This window comes from Polyodon spathula, chromosome 17, assembly GCF_017654505.1.
Source record: "Polyodon spathula isolate WHYD16114869_AA chromosome 17, ASM1765450v1, whole genome shotgun sequence".
NCBI lineage: Eukaryota > Metazoa > Chordata > Actinopteri > Acipenseriformes > Polyodontidae > Polyodon > Polyodon spathula.
The window spans coordinates 12,096,006-12,121,445 of NC_054550.1; the positions used below are offsets into that span (position 1 = coordinate 12,096,006).

Below are 25,440 nucleotides of genomic sequence, written 5' to 3' on the forward strand. Positions count from 1 at the left end.
CGGTGGGTATTCGTTTATGTGACCTCTCTTCTATTTCCAACTCCTATTTCCTTATCCGGCTGCACACTTCAAAGACAGACCAACTCCGGTGCGGTCAGTTCATTCAGCTTTCAAGGACCAAGTCTGCTATCTGCCCTTTTTCAGCAATGTCAAGATATCTCTCATGCAGGAAACCCTGCCCCCACTGGACCCTCTATTCATCAATTCTTCCCGATCTATTGTCACTCGTCTCTGGTTCTCAACCCACCTCTCCACTCTCCTCTCCAGAGCAGGCTTCCCTCAGCTTTATTCACCCCATTCATTCCGTATTGGTGCAGCCACCTCCGCTGCAAGGGCCAGCATCAGTCAGAGCCTGATCAAGACCATGGGGCGCTGGTCCTCTTCTGCAGTGGATTCTTATGTTCATTCATCTCCCTCCGACATAGTCGCAGCCCATTCCAAAATTGCTAGTATTCCCAAAGTGGGGGCTACCTGTCTGCCAGAGCCACAAGAGGTTTTCCCCTAATTAGCTTCAGGGTTTTTTTCCTCTCCACTAAGCAGCAGGTATACACATAGTCATATCCTACTAAATTTACTAACCATCCTCCTGTTTGTCCCGTTTGTCCTTCTAGTCTTTTGTTTATGTTATGCGCTGGCATGTGCTCTCTTTTGTTTGCCTCACGGTGTGGGAGATTTGGTGAGGAGTCGGGGGTCCATCCTTTTGGGGAGCAAGTGATCATCACTTCCCCGACCTCAGGGCAGGCTTCAGCCTCCCTTGACCTTCAGGGGGGTTCTCACCATGTGAGTCAGAGCGGACCCCTGGCCATACTTTGTTCTTTCACAGCTCCTGCACTTATCTTGCTCACTCAAGGATGTTCTATACTCTGTCTCTGTTCTGGACGTGGCTACTCATGCTCGAGTCCCATACTAACCTCTATGCCTTGTTCTTATTTCAGGTCCCAGGCAGCGTGAAGTCTCGGCCAATTGGGGGTTTAACGAGCACCCCTCTACAGAAGTCTCAGACTCTGGGTACCTCTCCCTCTCTATCTCCTTTCGTGTCCCAGTCTTCCGGGACCATCTTCCTCTGAGGGGTGGCTCCCTGAGTCATAACCCTCATATATGTTTTCGGTTGCTAGGTCCTTCAGCCCTGGGCCCGTGTCGGCATCGCCACCCTCAGTCAGTGACCACTTTCTGTATCCTGTCTTCAGTTGCTAGGTCCTTCGGCCCTGGGCTCGTGTTGGCATCGCCACCCTCAGTCAGTGACCACTTTCTGTATCCTGTCTTCGGTTGCTGGGTCCTTCGACCCTGGGCTCGTGTCGGCATCGTCGCCCTCAGTCAGTGACCACCTTCTATCCTAGCTTCCATGTCCAGCTTTGCTGGTCTGCTACTAGAGTGGGCCTCGCCTGCTCTTCTATCCTAGGTCCGGTCCTTTCTAGCTGACACTCTGTCCCACTTATCGTTCCCTTCTGCTTCTTCTGCCCTATCTCCTCCCCCCCAGCTCATGCCTCGTGAAATAAATAACTAAATAAATGAAGCCAAACTGGTTTGATTGATGTTTTTGGCTTTCTTTCAAGTTGACTTATTGTGTGAAGTGTGGTTCCAACTAAATTAGAGCTACTAAAAATCTTTTTCACAATGCTTGTGCAGAATATAGAAAAGTGAATGCTGAGTTTTAGAAAGCTCTCTCAGACCCATCTTTAGAAATCCTTAGCAAATTCAGTTTAGGACAAACCTACATGACACTGTGTTTAATGAATGTTATTCATGTTCTGACTATGGAGTACGGTTCAAGATTTGGCCTCAAACCTACTTGGTTTGAGGGTCCATCGTCTGTCTGTTTGGACGAACCACAGGGTCATTGAACAGAAAGTTAGCTATTGGAAGAGGTGGAGGGATGTTAATCAATTGAAAAAAACAAGGGTCAATTTATATATTTTTTACTGTTGACTGAGATGTGTGGGTTAAAAAGAAAACTGCAAAGAAAAATTAACTATACTAAATATAATTTCTTCTGTACTTTGCTTTAAATCTAAAATAATTAAAATGGTATAGAGTAAAATAAGCTAGTCCAATGCATGTGTTGATAACTGGTGCCACCATGCCTGGTAAGATAGTATTACACTCAATACCTCTCTCATGTGGGAACAGATACCCTACCAACATGGCTCAGACAAATGCCCCTCATGTATGCAACAGCAGGTCCTATTAACCAAACTTTAATTTTTTTTATTTAAGAATTCTTAAGCCTCTTGCGATTAATTCAGTAATGCTTAGTATTTTTAAAGAGGATATGAAGTTCACATCCGGGTGTAAAGGTTTGCCTTGTGTTGCCCTGTGATTTTTGCAGTTTCATTACATTACTCGGAAACCAGTTTAATTTTTAAAAATTTCATTGGAAATGAAATAATTGTGAGTTTGTATGATCTTGATATAATTTTTTATGTTAGAGAAATAGTTGTTTTGGGAAATATGGTAACTCCCAGCAGCAAATCACAATGCCTTTTGAAAATGCAGGCTTCCAGACTGCTGACAGGATTTGACGAGAAGTCTCCTGCTTTAAAATAGTCCTTTGTACTATGAAGAGTAATTGCAGCTCATGCCAGCCATTCTGACATTTTCTCTAGCTCTGCCAGCCAGAACACACAGGATGAAAAGAGAGCTGCGTGTTGAGCATACAAGCGCATTCGGTCCAGTGGTCTTTGTGATGAGACACATCAAGCGTGAGAGTAATGCTTGAGCATTCTCCAATCTCCCGGACACAGTGAATGAATAAACTTTTTAAAATGGAGTGTAACTATTGTCTACCTAATCTCACTTGTTTATGCCATTTGGATACTGCTTTCTCAGAGTTTGAGTTATAGTGTTTGGAACCTTTGAAGAGGTTTGAGTTTTTGTTGTGCAAAAAAACAGGAAGCGCACTGATTGCCCGCTGGAAAACTGGTTGATCCTGATTGCATTCCTGTATACGATGGCTTATTTCAGGGTGTCATTACAGGAAAACACACACTTCAGGTTCACAAGCTTCAGGTACATGTCATTCTTGTGTATGGTAATGTATTGTTGGATATGTAACATAAGATCCGATACATCCAGTGATCCTCCCCTGGACACCCATATAAATGAGATGATTAATCTTAATGGGTTTTTTCCATCAGTCAATTTTCCTTTAGTAGCTATTGTTGGTAAATACTGTACAGGGCAAATACTGTACACATCCCAACAATCAGCCTTAGATTCTTCTGCAGACAAGGAAAAATTCTGTTGAATAGAGGTCTTCTCCAGAAAGCAACCAGAGCACTTCAAAAACCCAAGTTAATTAAACTGAAAAGGAACTAAAGCCTAATTTGTCCCATCGGCTCTTTCCTGTGTCAGCCACAGGACATGTTGGGCACCTTTCAAGAGTTGTCTGACTATACTTAAATGCAATTGACATGGAATGACTGCCACCTGCAATCACTGTTTAAAATACAACTATATACAGCTGCAGTGTTAACCTTCATCAACATATTTCACTGCATTTGAGTTTAAAAATAGGTATTTTAAGAACATAAGAACATAAGAAAGTTTACAAACGAGAGGAGGCCATTTGGCCCATCTTGCTCGTTTAGTTGTTAGTAGCTTATTGATCCTAGAATCTCATCAAGCAGCTTCTTGAAGGATCCCAGGGTGTCAGCTTCAACAACATTACTGGGGGAGTTGATTCCAGACCCTCACGATTCTCTGTGTAAAAAAGTGCCACCTATTTTCTGTTCTGAATGCCCCTTTGTCTAATCTCCATTTGTGACCCCTGGTCCTTGTTTCTTTTTTCAGGTCGAAAAAGTCCCTTGGGTCGACACTGTCAATACCTTTTAGAATTTTGAATGCTTGAATTAGGTCGCCACGTAGTCTTCTTTGTTCAAGACTGAACAGATTCAATTCTTTTAGCCTGTCTGCATATGACATGTCTTTTAAGCCCAGAATAATCCTGGTTGCTCTTCTTTGCACTCTTTCTAGAGCAGCAATATCTTTTTTATAGCGAGGTGACCAGAACTGAACACAATATTCAAGATGAGGTCTTACTAGTGCATTGTACAGTTTTAACATTACTTCCCTTGATTTAAATTCAACACTTTTCACAATGTATCCAAGCATCTTGTTAGCCTTTTCTATAGCTTCCCCACATTGTCTAGATGAAGACATTTCTGAGTCAACAAAAACTCCTTGGTCTTTTTCATAGATTCCTTCTCCAATTTCAGTATCTCCCATATGATATTTATAATGTACATTTTTATTTCCTGCGTGCAGTACCTTACACTTTTCTCTATTAAATGTCATTTGCCATGTATCTGCCCAGTTCTGAATCTTGTCTAGATCATTTTGAATGACCTTTGCTGCTGCAACAGTGTTTGCCACTCCTCCTATTTTTGTGTCATCTGCAAATTTAACAAGTTTGCTTACTATACCAGAATCTCAATCATTAATGTAGATTAGGAATAGCAGAGGACATAATACTGATCCCTGTGGTACTCTACTGGTTACCACCCTCCATTCTGAGGTTTCTCCTCTAATCAGTACTCTGTTTTCTACATGTTAACCAGACATGTATGTTTATTCAAATTGATCATTTTCACTAGAGGTATTATGCAACAAATGCTTATATTTAAATGCTTCCCTGAAAAACAGTAAATGCTAAATTGTAGAAATTCTTTTTTAATTTAATTTTATTCATGTTCACCTTTTCAAGGCACTATTTTCACCGTCAGTGAATAATCAAACAAAATAAAAACATAAATATCTGTAAAAATAACAACAGAAATGTGAAATGTCCTCTTCTTTTACTAGACAGAGCGATCTTATTTCCCATCTTTGATGTAGTTAGTGTCTTTTTTTCGTTGAAGACATTTTAAAGAAATCTGTGCACTGTGTTTAATTTATTCATTTATAGGAAGCAAACTAAACCTATGGAGCATTAAAAGTGTTAAATAGTAAATTTGTAAATTCATTTGTTAATTCATAAATTTGCAACTGAACTTTTGGTTTAATTTGGTAATTGAGTTTTAAATTTAATTTGCCAATTTACCTCTGTAAATCCTATATTTGAACATTGTCAATCACACTGGGGAGGGTATACAATCGATCGTGCTGCCAAAGGTACGTTATGCGTTAGTGATGATGTTGGGTCCTGCAAACACTGAACATGAAACCAAAGATAATCTTTATACCAAGATACTTGACTCAACCTTTAATGTCGTCACGCTGCGCAAAGGTTTATGAGATATAAAGAGAACTCTCGAGAAATGTTTCTGCTAAAAGTCAATGGGACAGTGTCATATTTTGCAGATTTTTACAGATTTTCGCTGTGAAAAAATTTAACAAAATTTCAATTTCACTTTTGACCGTAATTTGTACCCTTTAATGTATTGTAACATGTTGCCATGTTCCTAATGCAGTGTAACAGGTAGTGCATCAGTAAGGCAAACATTTACTGTATTAATTTGTATGTGATAAAAAATATTTCACGGCAGTGGCATATTTCACGGACATCTGTGATAACCATGAAAAAAATACAACCCTAATCATACCTCTTTGAAGATTTTGGGACATCCTTACATGAGATTCAACTTTAATCGCTGGTCTTTATTTTGCAAGAACCTCCTCGGGGAAACGTGAGTAACAGTTTGTCAAAGTGCACATGGTACATTTGTGGGGTGCATTTGCACCCCGTTCTGCCTTCTGAGGGCTACAAAACAAAAAATACAGTACAGTATTAAAAAAAAAAAATAATAATTATAATTATTTCCGTCTTCAGGGAGATTTAAAAAGGCATGTCATATACTGTATAGGCTGCCAGGTACAGCTCCTTTTACTTACAGTGCTGAGAGTTGCAGAAGAGCAGGGACAGATGTAGAAAAGATGTACCAGTTCAAAAATGATTGGTTGCGCCCTACAGGTTAGTTTTTTAGTCTTGTGTAGTCTATTTCCTATCTTTAGAATGAGCAGTGTTTACTGTACCCTGCTTACCTCCTACAGTACATTATTGAAAAGATATGATTTTATTATGAGTTGCAGAATATTTGTCTTTCATATGCTGTACTAGGCTATTACTAATGGGCAGGCCTTGAGGACTTGTAGAATCGATGCCTGAGAGACGACAGGCAGTTTGAACTGTGCTCCATTTACAGAACTCTAAAACTGTGACAATGCTGCTGTTTGGATTGATATTCTTATTTCTTTTTTTTTTGAGCGATGGAGCTCATCTTTCTTTTTTTGCAAGTGCACTGTTTTTTATGCACTGTTATTTTTTTGTCAAAAAAGTTGCTTTTTATATGCAATGTGATTTCATCTTGAAACACAGGTATGTGTTAAACCCACTACTGAGTGACAGAAAATTTCTACATTTCTATTGGAAGATTAAACACGCTTGCAAGATTTAAAACAAGATTACAATTAGAAATGGAGGATTGAACGCTTGTGGAATTTAAGACTGAATTGCAAATTATGGCAAAATGTAAAAAACTGAGCAATTAAATTAATAAAAAATGAAAAACAGAAGCCCTATATATAATATTTATTTTTGTAGTTTATATTTGTGTTTGTGACATTTTAATGGCATTTACTATGACAGTATGTTTTTTTTTTTATTGAATAAATAAAATATTAAAAAGATTCTTAGCACTTAAAAATAATGCTTATTCAATACAGAGCTGTTAATATAAATTATAAATCAGCTTGGAAAAATCCTGCTCTCTGATTGGTTAGCTGCGTTCTATCAGCCATATGTCAACAGACACATCACCTTTGATTCAAACTCCTCCGCCACTCATCAGTTTCGTGTTGTTCATTTGCTTTAAATGATAAGTTATCCGTGTTTATGTATGTAGGGTCCATTTGCACCCCTTTCTGCCTTCCATGTGAGCTCAGTTACTGGACATAACGGTCAACCTGTCATCCCCATCAATAACAGGGAAAGTAGTGGGGTTACGAAAGATCTGCACACTTCCCCACATGTTGCAACAACTGTTAAAAATAACATATTTGTGTAGCAGGGGAGATCAGTGCTGACTCTGCTGGCGTGTTCACAGTACTGCAGGAAGAGGGGGGCAGTCTTCCAACAACCGCCTGTGAGTCATGGCAGTGACACGGGGAGGTGGGAAAGTGGGTGTTTGGATTTACCCCTCTCTGAATGCCTGAGAGGCGAGTCTTGGGAAATTGCTAGCCCTATAAAAAAATGCTCTGCTGTTTCCTCAGGTCTGCCTTTGTAGATGCGCTGTGTGTGCGGAAGCGCTGGTCGAGGACTGAGAAACCAGCTGGGAGCAGCAAACAAGCCAGAGAGTGACAACCTTGGGCAGAACCCCGAAGTATTGTTTAGAGCAGGCAGGGAGCCGCTAGAGTAGGACGGTGATCTGGGTCGTGCGGATAGCGGCGACCGGGATAACGCTGCCGAGTGCAGCACCTTTTATTTGTAGTTTTATTACAGTTTTATTTTTCCTTGTTCTTTTCGCCTTCTGTTCTCTGTATTATTTTGAGCACCTGCGAGTGCGCCCGCAGTTAATTCAACTTACCAGCTTTGGTATTACCGTGGTGTTGTTTATCATTGTTGATAGGCAGCCCACGAACAACAGTGCCCTCTGCAGGTAAAACAGTGAAAGTGCAGAAAATAAAACTGGGCACCTGGGTGGTGTTCCAAGTACAACTGTTCTGTCTCGTGTGTCAGTGAATTACCCACCACCCTTCCACATCCTGTCATTGTTATTTTCATTGTTAACATCCTGACACTTTTTTACACTTATAACTTTAAAGTCCGTTTCAAAGCTCTTTTCAAAATGTCTACTCTCAGGCACTGATAGTGTAAGGATTATTGCCCACAGGGTCAAACAGGTAACACAGCATGATGTGGTATGGAACATAAAAGCCAGAGCACTTGTTATGTTTTTTTCTCTCTTCCTGCAGTGATTTAGAGGACAGATCTCAAACCCCAGTACACTAGAGCGGACATTTAAAGTATAAAAAGTTGTCAGGATGTTACAATGAAAAGAAAAATTACAGGTACGTTATTTAAACAGTTGTAACAACACATGAGGACGTGTAACGTTATATTTTTCTTAACCCCGCTACTTTAATAACTGGTGAGCAATTTTTTCAACAGGCTCATCCAATTGATATCTCCTGTAATAACTGTCCAGTTATTAGGGGAAACACACACTTGTTAACAACAGAGTGTGACCCCAGCATTATTCTCTGTTTCTTACTTTCCAATGCTGGGCAACCCCACCACTTTAAAACCGCATCTATTTTGTCACTATAGTACATGGAAAACAGTCAACTTGGTTTTCATTTAAAAGGTGAGCTGTGATTACCCTAAAGCCATACGAGGGTCACTGTTATAACATCCAGTATACTGGTTGCTAACAGTCTATGGGAAAAGCCTAGTTTACAATGTTTTACCCTGTGAGTTTGTATGACAATATCAATCTAATGGTGGGGGGGACACGGTTGGACCGTTCACGACTATGCCAAACACACAGAAAGTATAGAGTGAGGGGACGGGCAGTGTCGATTGTGTACGTAGATGCTGTGGACGACGCATGCGAGATTATTAATTTATTTTAAGTGTGAGAGAGACTTGACGAAGCTTGGTTTGTACGGAAGTGGAAGATGGGGTTGGGGATCTTTCGTAATATTAGATTATCGTTCATGAGAGAACAAGTATACGCAATTAGGTGACTTATGTGTTTATACTCGATGATTTTGTCGGTGGATGTTCTCAAGTTCGTAGTGTGTGTGGTTTCGTATCATTGTGACTAGCGTCGGTTACAAAACTCCCCGCTGCCCTTTCACCCTTGACTCTGCCCAGAACCTAGTCGTTTCGTGACCTACCTTCTTACACAATCCTGGAGCCCCAATACCTTGACTCCTTGACGGTCACTCTTAGATACTTCGCCAACGTCGGGTCTTCTTAACTTCCGTTTACATCACGACGCGGGTCAGCCAAACTCGACTCTCTGACCCGCCGGTTCGCCATCACGACTGGACCGTGCCAAAAACTTCATCTAGCCTACCTACGACTCTTACACGACAGGGACACTAATACTCACCTCGCTCTCCCTGCCCCCCCCCGGCACACTGGAGATCTAATCTCGTCTTTCTCTTCCCTGAGAAAGACCTGTCTCTGGCACCCGGGACACGGCAAACTTGCTAAGCCCTCCCCTACACGGGCCACCTACGGTTACACGTGAGACGCCAAAACTGGAGCCTATCCCTCGTTGACACATTAAGTCACAAAACTCGAGTATTCTGACCGCCAAATGATGGTTCAATAGACCTTACTATTATCGTAACACAGTGTAGTACTATGTAGTCTTCACCTAGGATGCTCCCCCTGCTGGATGTGTGATACTGTTTGTGTGTCTTTCATATCCTCCTCCCAGGCCCTTCACAGCTACACATGCATCTACACACCTGCTGTTACCTGCTAATAACTTAAATAAATTCACACTCTCTCTGAACTGTGAAGACCAAAATACATGCCTTCACCTTCTAACCCAACCCCTAGAAGCATTATAATTAAAGCAGTAATCCTTGTTCATCTGGTCTAATCCACTGAATACACACATGAGTACTAAAATGCCACCTAGAGTTCAAGTAACACAAGCTAACACTGTCTCAGCCAATGTTTTGGAGGGGGAAAGTGTGACCTGGGGGTTTGAGCAGAAGCACTGGATGGAGAATGTGTGGACCTGGGTTTGAACTGAGGAACTGAGGAGAACTGAAGGGTTTCAGCAGAAGAACTTGAAGGAAAATGTGTGGCCCAGTGGTTTGAGCTGAGGGACTGGGGGAGAGGTAGTGTGACCTGGGAGGTTTGAGTAGTAGGACTGGATGGAGAATGTGTGTCCCTGTGATTTGAGTGGAGGGAGGGAGGGGAGGGGCAGTGTGACCTCTAGATTAGAGCAGAAGGACTGGACAGAGAACGTGTGGCCCTGTGGTTTGAACGAAGGGATGTGGGGGAGCAATGTGACCTCTGGGTTTGACCTCTGGATAGGAGACTGTGTATTCCAGTGTTTTGAGCTGATAGACTGGGAGAAGGCAGTGTGGCCTAGTGTTTAGTACTGATGGGCTAGGAGGCAGTTTTCAAAACTGAGAAACTGTAAAGAAGTGTGTCCTAGCTTTTAGGGCTGTGGGCTAGGAGTAATTGGCTAGTAACTGAATACACATCTTTAAATGAATGTTTCAAGTACAGTAGCATTTCAGTGAAGTTATGATGTACCAGGACATTCCCTGTGGTATTGTGGCTGGCAGAAGGTCTCAGAGAACACATTCGACGCTCAGCGGCCTCAAGACGCTTGCTGGCTGCAGATTACAGACTGTGGCTGAGCTTTTCAGCTTTCATAGGATTATTTGAGCAAAAGAGTCACAAAGGTTATGGCCCCATATTGAAAACCGATATGAAACAGTTATATAAAATGTGTTTATGGGGTGTATTTTGCTTTTTATTAACTCATGTAAACCTATGTAAAACAACATTGATTATATTTGTATTTGTAATATTGTCTATAGTCCATAACAGATTTCAAGACATTGATGAAATGCTTAAAAACATTAACAATTTTCCCAAACAAAGGCAAGTGCTTTCTATCTTGTTTATTGAGGGATAGTAAGCTTTTTGGATTGATGGTCAGGAAATAAACCAGATTTACAGACAAACTTTTAGGCAAATTGTTTGTAATTTAATTTTATATGTTTCTTTTAGTATTACTTCATACAAACATCTTGTACTACACAAAACAAAATTCTTACCTCAAAAGTTGCCTCTACTGTTTTTTTAAAAAAAAAAAGTATTTACTGGAATGCCTCATATGTTGACTTCTGAGTCCTCTGGTAAGAAGTAACTGATGCTGAGTCTGAAACCAGTGTTTGGGGTATATTCCTGTATAAAACAAATACAGTGAATTTGTCAATGTAGGATTCAGTTCCTGTGCAGCAAGCTACTGGGATGCCTCACTTACTTATAGTGTGATGAGAGACAAAGTGAAAATAAAGTCAATGAAACTGAACTAACAAACTACAAATAGATCTGTGAGAAAGTGTTTAGTTAATGGAAGCTAGCTGCTTGAGTTACAGGTCACTTGTAAAGGAACTGTTTGTAGAAAAAATCTACTGTTCCTTCTCAAACTTGATTTACTTATCTCCCCTAGAACTATGAGAACCATATGGAGACAAGAGCAGCCCTATGAAAGAGGAATGAATTAGACTGATGTGGACATGAATATGTTTGTTATACCACCTGGGTCACTATGATTTTGTAATATCTTCCAAAACTATGAATGTGTGTAATACTAGACAAAGAACTTTCCAGCTTGGATTGTCCTGTTATTGGGTGTTTAGACGTAGATCAGTTTTAAACACATTTGTGTTCTAGTTAAAATGTCTTTCAACTAAACCTCCATGTTATGGAATTTGTCCCAGTGGCCTGGTAGTGAAATGAGACCACCTCACGGGTCGGAGTTATAAACATCCCCTTACCGTACATCTAGATTAAGTGGCTTTTGAAACCCATAATGGCATTCAATAATGAGGTTGCCACGTATTACATGGGAGAAAATATAGAGTCTTGACTGACAGACTCTGCATATATCTTGCATAAAGTAAATTGCGTGAGCTGAACAATTTTATAATTTTGTCCAATCTAACAGATGAAGTATAAGTAACATGTTGCTTTTATAGAATTAGTTTGGAAAGTGCAGTAAAACACAGTAACCTTGGACAGCAAATAAGCAGTATGATAGACTGCAGTGAAACATAATATCAATTCATAATCACTTAAACACCAGTACACTTTAATTAAAGACATTATTTAGTTATGTCTTTTTACTGTAGATTAACTGCATTTGTTTCATTTAGTATGTTACAGTTATGCCACCATTATGCAGATTAGCAAGTTATATATAATATATACAGTACTGCATCTCAATTTAAACAGCCTGACTCTGTGTTTTTTGTAATACTTGTGAATTACATGCTCATGAAAAGTCAGGAACAGTGCCCATAAAGTACCATGAGAACTTCTCTTCACAGCTCTATGAGAGAGTGAGCATGAAAACATCAATCCTGATCTGAACACCCCCTAGCTATTCAGCTCTGTGAGAGAGTGAGCATGCAAACTTCAATCCTGATCTGACCCCCTAGATAATCAGCTCTGAGAGTGAGCATGTAAACTTCAATCCTGATCTGAACACCCCCTAGCTATGCAGCTCTGTGAATAAGCATGTAAACTTTAATCCTGATCTGAACATCCCTTAGCTGTGTGAGTCAGAATGTAAACATCAATCCTGATCTGAACACTCCCAGCTATTCAGTCCTGTGCCTCTCTCAAGCATAAACTGCCCATTTAGCCAAGTTGTTTGGTTATTACACCTTTAAATCACTCATCTTGTCAATGAAGACCTTTTAAATAGTTTTTGAAACAAGATTGACTGGGTTACTATTCGACGATGCATGTTTCATCACCCTGTTGTTCATTAATAAAATATTGAATTGCATAACTTATGTTTAGATTGGCCTCATCAAATAATAGCCTAAAGGGAGTAGGGTTGAGCTGAGCTTCTTGACTAAACACACTCCTCCAGGACATCAATAATAAGCTATCTCTGTATCTGTCAATTCATCAGTGCCTCTTTGAGACTTTCATTGAGCTGTTAACAGAGAGTGCTAGGATTCTGCCTCTACTGATATTTCATCCCATTAAGGAAACAGCACAGTCAAGTAGTAGCTGTTCAAATGAGTTGTTTAGTGCAGCTTCTCCTACACAAAGGCACAGATGTTAGTACAGCCAATATGGCAGTATCACCAGCTTTAACCTACTTTAGCAGCTCCTTAATTGCTCTGTTCTCCTTTTCTCAGATTCATTGTAAAGCATTGCCATTTGCAGAGACACGGCTGTCTATTGAAGTGGCACTGTTACCTTCCAGCTGGCATTTGATCTTCTCTTTCCTGACACAGGAGAGTAATTAAACTGCCAGTAATTTCTCTCTACGCTACTTTTATCAAGCTTAATGTATGTGGTAGCTGGAAGAATCTGTGATTGTTAACGTATACAGGCAAGTAATAGCTAACAATCTCAGCCCCTTAGTTCTGGAGACTAGGTGGCGCTGTGGAGTAATGGGTTCTACCACCTAATTTAGCAGGATTATGGCAAACAAAGATAGATCAAATAAATAATTTCTTTCAGTTGGGTATACAGAAACCCCTATCCCCTGCACACACTGTGCTATGGAAATGGCTTGCTGAAAGACTAACAGTTTATCAGCTTTGCTGCTAGTTGCAAACTAAAATCTGTCTATAATTTCTCACCTAATTTCCGTAGTGTTATCATACAGTATCATTAACAGCAGCCTGACAATTAATGAAGTCATGAAGATGAACAACGTAACAGTGATAAGATGCTTGGCACTAAGTAGACAGTGAGTGGGAAATCACACTTCACATCCACGATTCCACAGACAGTGCAAATAAATTGTCTGCAAGCACACTGTAACCTAGACACCCTTCTGCCCTTCACCCAAGCATAGCCCTATAACTGTACTACGTTGTGTGGTGGTTTGTGATTTGAAAAAGGTGTGTTAAAGTCATTTCCTAAACATCTAAACTTTAACATACTTGAAATGCTAGTAACCATTTAGAAAACTCATATTAGAAAGCACTTGAATAGAGTTTACAATAAACTACAATATAAGACTACATGTGTACTATACATCACTATGGAGTACTTGAAATAGACTATGGGAAATAGTGAATATTAAATAAATGACCTTACACTATATAGTTACAGTACTAATTCATAAACACGAAGGCCATATATTTTACAGGCATATTTCTGGTTATGTTTAAAAGTGTAAACAATTTTGTAAACATTTAACATTTGGATAACGTTCAAACATCTAAACTTTATATAGCATTTCTCATGTGGACAGGAGGCAGGTTTCAATCCCCCCTAGAGGTTAAAGGTGTAGACTCCATATTTCTTCTTGAGTAGATCCAATGTGAATTTTACTACACTGATAGTGACATGGACTGTGAAGAGCTGCTGTTTCTGCACTGCAGTGTCTGAGAAGTGCTGGTTATTCACTAATTAGCTAATATGTAAAACTTGTCCTCATGAAGATAAGGTAAAGAGTTATTTAATCATTAGTATGCAGTATTGTGGTCTGTATTTCACTCCTGCTATGTGACACAACCTTCCCCTTGCCTGACAGCATTCAACCCTTCCTTCATTTCACTGAACCACTCAACCGGCAAACTCAATACTGCGACATCCATGGCAGAAAGAAAAATTGTAGAATCAGAAAAGTGACCCAGTCAACAAGGACAAGAATGGTAATAATTCATTTTCACAGCTGGAATTACTATTGCATCGGAGCTTAGGGCATGTCACAAACTGGAAACTCTGTTTAAAAATATATATTTCCCACAACATCTTTATAATTCATGCACTGTTTTGTTGAAATGTACAGCCACTCAATCTGAGGATATCTGCTATTCACTATAACATTACTGACAGCACTGTGCTCTAACAAGGTTTTTTTTTTTTAGTTGTCGGCAATGGTTTTTACCCCGGTTTTCTCCCCAATTTGGAATGCCCAATTGTTATTTGTATCCCGGTTCACCGCTGCAACCCCCCTGATGATGCAGGAAACAGAGGTTGGAACACCCGTCCTCTGAAACGTGCTCCTGACAATCTGTCATTTTTGCACCGCTGATCCACATCGAGGCCACCAGCCGGAGGACCACACTGATCTGATAGCTTCACTGCAGAACCGCAGGCGCCCTATCGGTCACATGGGTCACTGGTTCGTGGTGAACCATGAATTCCCATGCCAACCTAAGCCCTCCCTACCCAGGCGGAGATTGGCCAATCGATAAGGGCCTAATGTCACAGTTCAGCTGCAAATGGAAATGCGCAAATGCAAATGAAGATCACAGATTTAAAAAAGCGCATCGCAGTATCTAAAACTGTTTAATGATTAACTGGTTTACATTACCGTAGCTTGTCTTGTTTGCTTTGCTTTTGCTCCATTTTTGTCAGGTGCAACTGGAGGAAGAGCTGTGTAATTGCACAACAAATAAAGACTGATTTGGCAAGCGAGAAGAAAAAAAAAACACGGGCTGTGACGGATAAACAAATAAATTATAACATTGAAGAGATGGGCTTTGTATCAGAAAACAGGTGACAGTCGGAAGTCATGTGACGGGTAAGTGCATTAATTTGTTACATATACAGTGCCTTGCAAAAGTATTCAGACCCCTGACCAATCCTCTCATATTACCGAATTACAAATGGTACATTGAAATATCATTCTGTTCGATATTTTATTTTAAAACACTTAAACTCAAAATCAATTATTGTAAGGTGACATTGGTTTTATGTTGGGAAATATTTTTAAGAAAAATAAAAAACTGAAATATCTTGCTTGCATAAATATTCAACCCCCACACATTAATATTTGGTAGAGCCACCTTTTGCTGCAATAACAGCTTTAAGTCTTTTGGGGTAAGTATGTACCAGCTTTGCACACAGTGTCGGAGTGATTTTGGCCCATTCTTCTTGGCAGGATTTGCTCCAGGTTGTTCAGGTTGGTTGGACGATGCTTGTGGAGCACAATTTTTAAATAGTGCCACAGATTCTCAATGGGATTGAGATCAAGACTTTGACTGGGCCACTGTAGGACATTCACCTTTTTGTTCTTGAGCCACTCCAATGCTGCTTTGGCCTTGTGCTTGGGATCATTGTCCTGCTGAAAGGTGAATTTCCTCCCAAGCTTCAGTTTTTTAGCAGGCTGAAGCAGATTCTCTTGCAGCATTTTCCTGTATTTTGCTCCATCCATTCTTCCTTCAATTGTAACAAGATGCCCAGTCCCTGCTGATGAGAAGCATCCCCACAGCATGATGCTGCCACCACCATACTTCATTGTAGGGATGGTGTTTCCTGAGGCATGGGCAGTGTTAGGTTTGCGTCACACATAACGCTTTGAGTTTTGGCCAAAAAGCTCTATCTTGGTCTCATCTGACCACAAAACCTTTTCCCACATCACAGCTGGGTCACTCTCATGCTTTCTGGCAAACTCCAGACGTGCTTTCAGATGGTACTTTTTGAGTAACGGCTTCTTTCTTGCCACCTTCCCATACAGGCCAGTGTTATGAAGAGCTCTTGATATGGTTGACTGGTGCACCATTACTCCACTCCCAGCCATTGAACTCTGTAGCTCCTTCAAAGTGATTGTTGGCCTTTCTGTGGCTTCTCTCACAAGTCTCCTTCTTGTTTGAGCGTTGGGTTTTGAGGGACAACCTTTTCTTGGCAGTGCCTGGGTGGTGTGATGCAGCTTCAACTTCCTGATTATTGATCCAACTGTGCTCACTGGGATATCCAAACACTTGGATATTATTTTGTACCCTTTCCCTAATCTATGCATTTGTATTACTTTATCTCTAACTTTTGTAGAATGCTCTTTGGTCTTCATTTTCCTTCAGATTCACAGCATTACCAATGATCCTTCAACAGTGGGGTTTTTATCCAGAAAATGTGACAGCAACTTTAATGGTTCACAGGTGGAGGCCAATGGTAAGGTAATTGTGTCCTCGTTAGGTCAATTTCTTTCATCGGTGCAAACTGGGAACTTCCACAGCACAGGGGTTGAATACTTATGCAAGCAAGATATTTCAGTTTTTTATTTTTCTTCAAAATATTTCCCAACATAAAACCAATGTCACCTTACAATAATTGATTTTGAGTTCAAATGTTTTAAAATAAAATATCGAACAGAACGAAATTTCAATGTACCATTTGTAATTCGGTAATATGAGAGAATTGGTCAGGGGTCTGAATACTTTTGCAAGGCACTGTATGAAGCCCGGTGGCGTAGTTCGGGGGATGCTGTAAAAGGCCCTCACCTGCTTTCCTCTCTCTTTCTCAGCCAGTTATCCCAAGACCATGCCATTTTGTCCTTTCTGATCAGATTCAGCTGGGGGAAAGAAAGCAGTCGCATTTTTGGTATATCCTCTCTCGGGCGGGTTGATTCAGCAGCTGTCCCAGCTGCTCCTAATAACCGGCATTGTTCTCTCTCTGGTTTCTGGGCGGGGTTGCGCAGTGCCAGGGATTCCCTCTGGCTGTACCATCTGTAAATCTCTCTCTTTTCCCTATTTAAGCTCTGCACTATTTCCTGCTCTTGTCTTTTGTTTTGGTTGGTTTTCATACGCTGCAGGAACCTCCGCGTCGGATTCTCCTCAAAATATCTTCATTTCTCCAATGGAACAACTACTTAATACAGACCTCTACCCAGCACCCAGACCCGCTCTCCAGCACTACGGATATCAAAACACCCCTGCCAACAAGCGCAGCCTCCAAAGCAGCTATCTTCTAAGTATCGACCACTCGTCAAACTTGAAAAAAAAATAAAAAAAATATCGACTTCCAAGCTGGAAGCTCGCGTATGGCGTTGCTATAACAAATGTACCTTTATATCAGCTTCCACATTGCCTCTTCTCCCAAACACAATTCAGGAAATTCGCTTGCACAATCACAAGACAAGTGGCAGTTCTCTCCACAGCAGCAGCGCAGCAACCAGGAGACGAACCCGAACTCATCCCTATGCTTCATAACAATATTTCTACGACATGACATGAACTCCTTCATTCACCCCATCACGTTTCAATTGCTTAATTAATAAGCAGTCCTACGATATGGACAAACCGGTTGCTTTTGCATTACTTTGTTGGCATTTGCCACTCCAAACATGGCCGCCATCTCCAGCTCAGCACTTCCGGTCTCCACAACTAACATTCCGAGCTGCAACTGGGCATCAGCCTTCTCAATGGCCACAGCTAACGCCTGTAGTCAGAAATCAAGTCCAGCCACAATATGGTTTCTACTTTTCATGTTTATGCAACACTGATGGCTAGATTCTCAAAGCTATTTTCCAAGCTCATTTTATTTTCTGAAAACGAACATATTCAAGTACAGTTCTAATTTAGACTGCTTGTAATCATTTAATCCTTGATTAAATGGCATAGTCAATGCTCCACACCTTTTCAATTCCCCCTTCAGCCTTGTGCCAATCTTCACCTCTCCTTCATTACATTTTCTCTTTCAGTGGCGCCTTGCTTGCCCCAGCCCAGGCAATCCGGGTCCTGCCCTCATCTATCCATTCCACAGTACAACCAAGTTACTGTATCTGCTTCAGGCTCCAAACAGCAGCCGCCATTCGAAATGATGCACTCTCACCATTGACTTGATGGCAAGTAATAGAAGATAGTCAGTTCTACACACGCCTGTGGTCAGACACAGATTCACTCCATTCCGCAGTCACAAATGCTCATTCAATCTGCACTGTCCCGCAGTCACAAATGCTCATACGCTCTGCACTGCTCCGCAGTCACAAACTTGCCCTGTCTCTCTCAATCTGATTCATATGCAAAACCTTCCATCTACTTCCTCTAAACCCAGAATCTCAGAGTCCCTAATTCAAAAATAATCCACAAAATATCGGGAAGCGCCTAATTCCCCTCGATTAACTCTCGCTTTGCTACATTACAGCTTCCGACGCTATTAATCCGTCAAAGCAGCAGGCCACAGCGCCTAGCTCTCAAAATCGGATATTTTAGTTGCTCTTAATCGTTCCTTCCTCGGAATCACCCGGGTCACCGTCAATCCAAAACCAGCCTCCCACTCGACAAATCCTGGAGTACATTTGTTAGCTCATTATCAACTTCCAAGTATTTCCAATCTCTAAACGCAACTGGTTATCTCTCCTCAGACACTTCAATTTCTCAATTTGCATTATTCCAAGGCTGAACATTCATATCACGTATTCTTTCTCTTGCCTCAACTGTAAAATATATATATCTTTCAGAAGCAAGAAAGCCTCCACCAGAGCTTTCAACGCTTCAGCTTTCCTCCATACTTGGATCATGGCAGCCATTTCCACAGTCAAGGCTAACGTTAATTCCCATCTAGTATGTTTGCTCATCCTCTCAAATACTACAGCATTAATATATGGTGAGAGATGTGGTACAAGACTGGAATCTGTCTTGATTATGAGTTAAGGAGTTCCACTATTAGGAGAATGACTGGAGTTGTGAAACCCAAATCTCTGAATGTGAGTTCACCTTTTCCATTCCAAGCAGACATGACAGTAGCAATTCACTGACTGATCCTGTATTAACCAACACATAGGATGTTCGGCATCTCATCTCTAGACATCAGGATGTGGTAGTCCTTGCTGCAATACTGGAACACTCAATGAATATAGTTCCGGCTGCTCATCTTCAATACAGGTCACCAAGTCACTTTAGCAAGAACATCAATTGCTTCTGTAGTTTTCTGCATCCACCCCTCCATCCTCAAAAAAAAAGTCATGTTCCTAGGTCTCCGACAGACATGCAGAACAGAAAACTAGGCTCCGGATCTGTACTTATCTGTGACGGTGGTGATAGACCGCTGCAGGTATGAGAAAGGCTACACGCTACTCTCACTGGATTACAAGAGCTACATATGCTGAACGTGAAACAGTCATACTTGATGCAAGAAACTTTAGCAGCGGACCAAGACACGTCTTCACTGTCGTCCCAGTGAGGGAAGAATGCTGGATAGCTACTCTAAGGAGCAATAATTGGAAGTAACGTTAACCGCATTAAAGGAGCAATTGGTCCTCAAGTTCCGGAGCTTGGTTCCCAAAGCAGAATCTCGTCCCGTCCCGTCCCTTCAAGGACTTGATGTTCATCTGAACTCTCTCCAGTCTCCTCTGCTACGCACGACAGTTCATGTCTGAGGCTTTAGCTCCTTCCACCCTGTCCGCCTACTCAACCGCCTGGTCAAGATTCCTCCTATTCTGAACCCAGAACCAGATCTCTCATTCATTCTTCAACCTAAACCACTTCCTCGCATTCACTACCTACCTACTGGTCTCCTTGAACCTCCTCCCTTCATCTATCAAATCCTACATTTCCGGCATTCAACATTAGTTCCATCTTTCGTCCATCCCGGCTGTCTGCCTGACTCTCCGTGGCATGGAAAGAGCTTTCCCGGCAGCAGTACCTTCCAGGCTACCAATATCCTTGGACGTCCTTTGACTTCTGATCTCCACGCTCAGGAACGGAACTTTAATTCATCGGATGACCTCACCATGGAGTTGCTGTGTCTATGTGCTTTCTTCGGCTTCCTTCGTTGTTCAGAATTCTTGGTTCCTTTTCCATCCAGCTTTCCAGAGCTTGGCTTGCGACGCTCTGACCTATCCCAGCTTCCCAGTGTTCACTTTATCCTTCTCCTGAGGTCCTCCAAGGTGGATCAACTCCATAGAAGTCACTTCATCCAGCTGTCAAAGATTCATTCCTCTCTCTGCTTCAGCTCTGCTTTAACCAGGTATCTCGCGACCAAGAGCTGTCTTCCCTCAGATCTTCTGTTCTCAGACCACTCAGGTTCTATTATCTCTAGATACTGGTTCTCTTCCCACCTCTCCTCCCTCCTGACAAGAGCCAGATTTCCTTCCCAGTCCTATTCTCCTCATTCATTCTGGATCGGAGCTGAAACTTCAGCTGCATGAGCAAGGGTTAATCAACGCACAATTAAATCCCGGGAACGTTGGTCTTCTGGCGTGGAGATCTATATCAGGACTACTTCTTCGGACATTGCAGCTGCCGAACAATCCTTGGTTAGCATGCCCAGAGTAGGGGAGCCCTCTCTGCCAGGTCCACCAGAGGTTTCCTCCTGCTGCGGGGGGGGGGGGGTTCCATCTCCACAGCACGGACGGCCTCCAATCCATAGCCTGTCCATACTAACCTCTCCATGTCCTTTTTGTTTTCCAGTTCACGTTTATGTGTGCAGCATGCGGTTCTTTCCTGTCCCACAGGTGCAGTTCTGTGGGAAGCCGGATTTCCATTTTTGGGGGGGAAGTGAGTCTCACTCCCCCGGCGGGGCCTGGCACCGTCGCCCAGGTTCCTCGGAGGTCAGAGGGGACTCCAGGTCACACCTATTCTTTCGCAGCTTGTGCGCTTTAGCCTCAGCAAGGCTCTAATCTATATACCTTTCTCTTAACCCTCTCTCATTTTCCTCCAGGTCCTGCTGGCATCCAGTGGGTGCCAGGCCCTCACTTCGAGGCTCATGCCTGATGGAGGTTGGTTCAATGGATGGGACCTGTATAGATCTTTTTCCTTTCCAGGTCAGGGTACCTTTCTGTCTCCCTGGGGTAACCGGGTCTCCCTACCACCAGACAAGCTGCCGGGATGGGTCCTCCACCGAGGAGGGGGGGGTTTCCTCTATCCACATCATCCCCTACTCCCCACAACCGCTCAAGCAGCTAGCGGACCTTCAGACCAGGGGACCCAAGTCCCACAAGCACTCCATTCCCCTTCTGACTTTGCAGGTGTCCCGTCCCGTGAACACTTAATATTTAAAATAAAAGACATATAGATATATTATATATATATATAGATATATATATATATATATATAGATATATATAGATCTATAATAAGGAATTGGTTTGTTTCTTCATAAAATGACGGTAAAATATGACTGACATGTCCTATATCCGAGTGCTGACTGTATTATCATGTAAAGTGTAATAGACATAAAACAAACCTAAAAATGTGGCACAAAACAACCAACACAATTCTAGCATAGGGTAGAACAGCATTGTATGTCTGAAAAGGGACTGAAAAGATAAATTACAGTAAATCTTACCGAGTTTGTTGTTCTGATTTCCAGAAATAATATCCCACAGTAATTGTTAAGGGTAGCTAAGCTTACTTAAACAACAAAAGAAAACAAATAATTAAAACAATATGGCACTAACCTGTGATAGCAGTCACTGTGTGTCTTCTTCATAGCTTATCAAGTACTGCTTTATTTTTAGTAAACTTTTCTAAAGAGTTTATTTTAATACGCAGCTAATCCCTGATGCCCACTTTACAAAGCTGATCCCTTCTATAAAACCCATTACAGAGATGTTGGCTTCACAACAGAAATGACTCCAAATCTCTTAGCTTGAGTAATCCCCTTTTACAATAAACACTGTGGAAATCCCAGTGCAGCTCAAACCAGAGGAACTTCTCAAGTTCAAGCTAGTATTGGAACAGATACACCATTGGGGGAGCAATGCATGTTGGTGTGTGTTTGTGTTATGTGCATAGCAATGTGTGTTGGTGTGTGCTTGTGTTACGTGCATAGCAATGTGTGTTGGTGTGTGCTTGTGTTATGTGCATAGCAATGTGGGTTGGTGTGTGCTTGTGTTATGTGCATATGTGTACTTTTGCATCCACCATGTTTTCCATTTGCTCCACCACCCAGCCGCCTCTCTACCACGTCTATTTTTGTAGTGGATGTAGAGATCAGTTCACATAGAGTTAAGCTTTTAGCTGTAATTGGCCTCCACATTTCAAAAGGCTATGTAACCTTAAAGCACAGTTCACAGAACAGCCAGATTATGCCACAGGGTTCATAATAAAATTACTGTATTTGTATATAAGATGTGTCCATCACTTGTTTACAGATCTCTCAGCAGTATGAGTAAAGCTGCAATAAAGCTTTTTTGCATTAAAGAAGAAAAAGCAACAACCAAAAATACAGAAATAAATAACATGAAACAATTTCAAACTTGTGTATGAACCTTACTTATTGCAGTGTCAAATACTGGAACAAGCTCTTCTTTTTAAAACCTGCCACAACTCTGCAACAAGCAGACAATACAATTATCAATATTATCTGTACAAAAAGAGTTGCAGTGGGAATTACAGAAACAAAAAAGGCTAATTAGGCTCTCCTGCAGATGCAACTATACCTACATTTACTTTTGTTGTTTTTACACATAGCATGTTTTTATTAGTATGTATAACTATGGTCAAAAGTTTTGCATCACTTTAGAGCAGGATATTTTCAACCTTTTTTTGAAATGGTACCCCCTCTGTCTAAAGGTTTCAGCTCAAGTACCCCTTTACAATTTTTGCTCTACCGAATGGTACTACAGATGCAATAAAAGACAGAGTAATCTGAATAACCCCCCCCCCCCCCCCCCCCCTTTATTTCATTTATGTCCTAAATGTTTGGGACTGATAAACTGCTGGTTTAGGACAGAATATTAAACAATAGGCTTAATTCAGAACGTCTTTGGATGCAATTGAAATTTTATGAATTGAAAGACAGTATTTGGGAATCTCTTTGGAAACACTCGTATTCGCTTTCTGTTCGGCAAATTTATAAATAATTCAAAAGGGAATCCTTATAACTTTCTGTCACTTTACACTTTCTGTAGTCTGTGTTTGCATTCCACACACCGAAAGCAATTTCAACCAGCCACTATTGCTGGTATTAAACTGCAGCCATGCCTAATGTGATTATTATTTATGTTTACTGGAGCATTTATACTACTACAAAATGTAGAAATATTGTGCTTCACTGATTAGTATTCAATTATATGAAGAGATGAAAACAGAAAAGTTCGTGAGCAGCACAGAGCGCTGTCTATAGGCAGAATCGCCAGACGCCTGCTTCACTGTACTACTGTACCACTGTATGGCTTCTAGCAGACCTTTGCGATATCATCTTGTAGTTTCTTTGATTACATGATGTTAAATAAAATATCCAAATATGACAAGTACTATAATATATATATATATATTATATATGATATATATATATATATATATATATATAATAATACAGACAGGTCTCGTCTGTCCTGTCCAGAGCTGTACAACGAGTGCAAAAAATCTAGTCCTCGAGATCCGATCCTCCATGTTTTAATAGGAATCACTAAAAAATTAACTGATTAGGACCTGAAACAAAAACCAGGAGGGCTCCACACAAACAGAATTGTGCACCCCTGCAGTGGTGAGGTGATAGATACATGGAACAGGAATAAAGATGCAGAGAAGAACTATTTAGTCACAGAAAGCATTTTCCCCACAGGTTTATTGATAAGTCCTATCCAGCTGGGAAGCTGCTTCTCTCTTTGACAGGCTTTCATCCATTTCTTAGGATTTTTCTCCATACAGTATGTAAAACCTTGTCTCAGACTACATATTTGACACATATGTTTAAATTAGCTGTGAAAATATTACTCTGAACCAGCAAAGGTCTCCATGGACCTCTACCTCTTTTCAATGTCATTCTCCTATTGTGGTTGAAGGAATTATAAAAAAAAAAAATTAAAAAATGTAAGTGGTTAAAAATTGATCAGTTTTAATGCTTAACCTTTCTCCACAGATGTTGAGAGCTTGTGTATTGATGAACAATTGAACGCAAACAACCAGATCTTCCAGTGCAAGGAAGCAGACGAACATAACGCTGTTGCTGGGGGCCTTTGGCAGATGGGAGAGGGCCAGAATATTAAAGGGATTGTCACAAGAGAATCAGGCAGTGGATACTCAATGATGTGGGGAGGGAATTGACCCCATTTACTGTCAGCAAATGCATTAATAAAACAAATACGTGGGTAACCTAAACAAGAGTAACCCACGCATCATGGAAACAAATCCAAGAACATGCGTACAGATTGGACTACAATAACTGCAATGTGGTGTTTTGTTAAGGATTGGACTAAAATAACTGCAATGTGATAGCAATGTGGTGTTTTGTTTTACAAACATTTGTATAAAGTTAAGCGGACTTGAGCAAAATGCAAATTGAAACGTCTATAGGAGACTAGGACTGTATAATAAAAGTTTGCTGAAGAGACCCTGAACTGAAATTAATAATACCTATTGCAAGACCTGTAAGAAACTATATAATAGTCTTTGTAATCTTATATTTACCGTTTTACAGCAGGCATCTGAAAGTCCTTACAAAATCAGTGAAAGACAATGCAAAAACATGCAGTATTATGTTCAAATGCAATGTCATTGGTGTTTGCTTTTTTAAATGTCGCCACAGATATGATTGGCATAGTGTGCTATTTAAAAGAAAATTTGTAAAAAACTGCAGCAACTGCATTGAGCTGAACAGTGGCACTAAGGTTAATTCATTTTTAGATAAATTAGGAAAAAAGCATTATGTAAACCACAATACATATGTAGCTCCAGTGGTCAACTTGTGTTTACCTGTTCATGTGAAGCTGTTTGTTATTTTTCGACTTACCCTCAGTTACAATCTTGGAATAATAGAACATTCAGAACGTAGTTTTGCACCAGGCTGGAACCTTGGTAAAATCAGTGTCATGCAGGTATATTTTGTGCACTCCTCATGAGACATGGTTTGGAAAGTCTCTATTTTTTACTTTGTTTTGTACTCACTACTTACAGATGTGGGCATGATTCAGTGTCCTAAGAGCGAGACTAAGAGCACCAGAACTCATTCACTGTGCAGACTCAATCTAAGTTATGTTTGAAGGGAAGGGGTTCCAAGCAATGATATTTCTTAGTTCCATTCTCAGATGACATAGTTATTAGGTAACAGCACACTAGAACATGCAGGTAAACTCTAAAGGTAACATTGACTTTGTG

General features: G+C 40.9%; 1 protein-coding gene across 3 annotated transcripts in view; it reads right to left on the minus strand.

The window, feature by feature from the left end:
* The window catches only part of LOC121330366 (excitatory amino acid transporter 2-like), a 78,983-nt gene that overhangs the window by 30,541 nt on the left and 23,002 nt on the right, over positions 1 to 25,440 (minus strand). The window contains exon 2 of one of the 3 annotated variants that reach the window (XM_041276838.1): positions 10,753 to 10,882. The exons of the other annotated variants lie outside the window; for them this stretch is intronic. The gene's annotated coding sequence lies outside the window, so the exon portion shown is untranslated. The remainder of the gene's footprint in view (positions 1 to 10,752; positions 10,883 to 25,440) is intronic. 3 annotated transcript variants of the gene reach the window in all.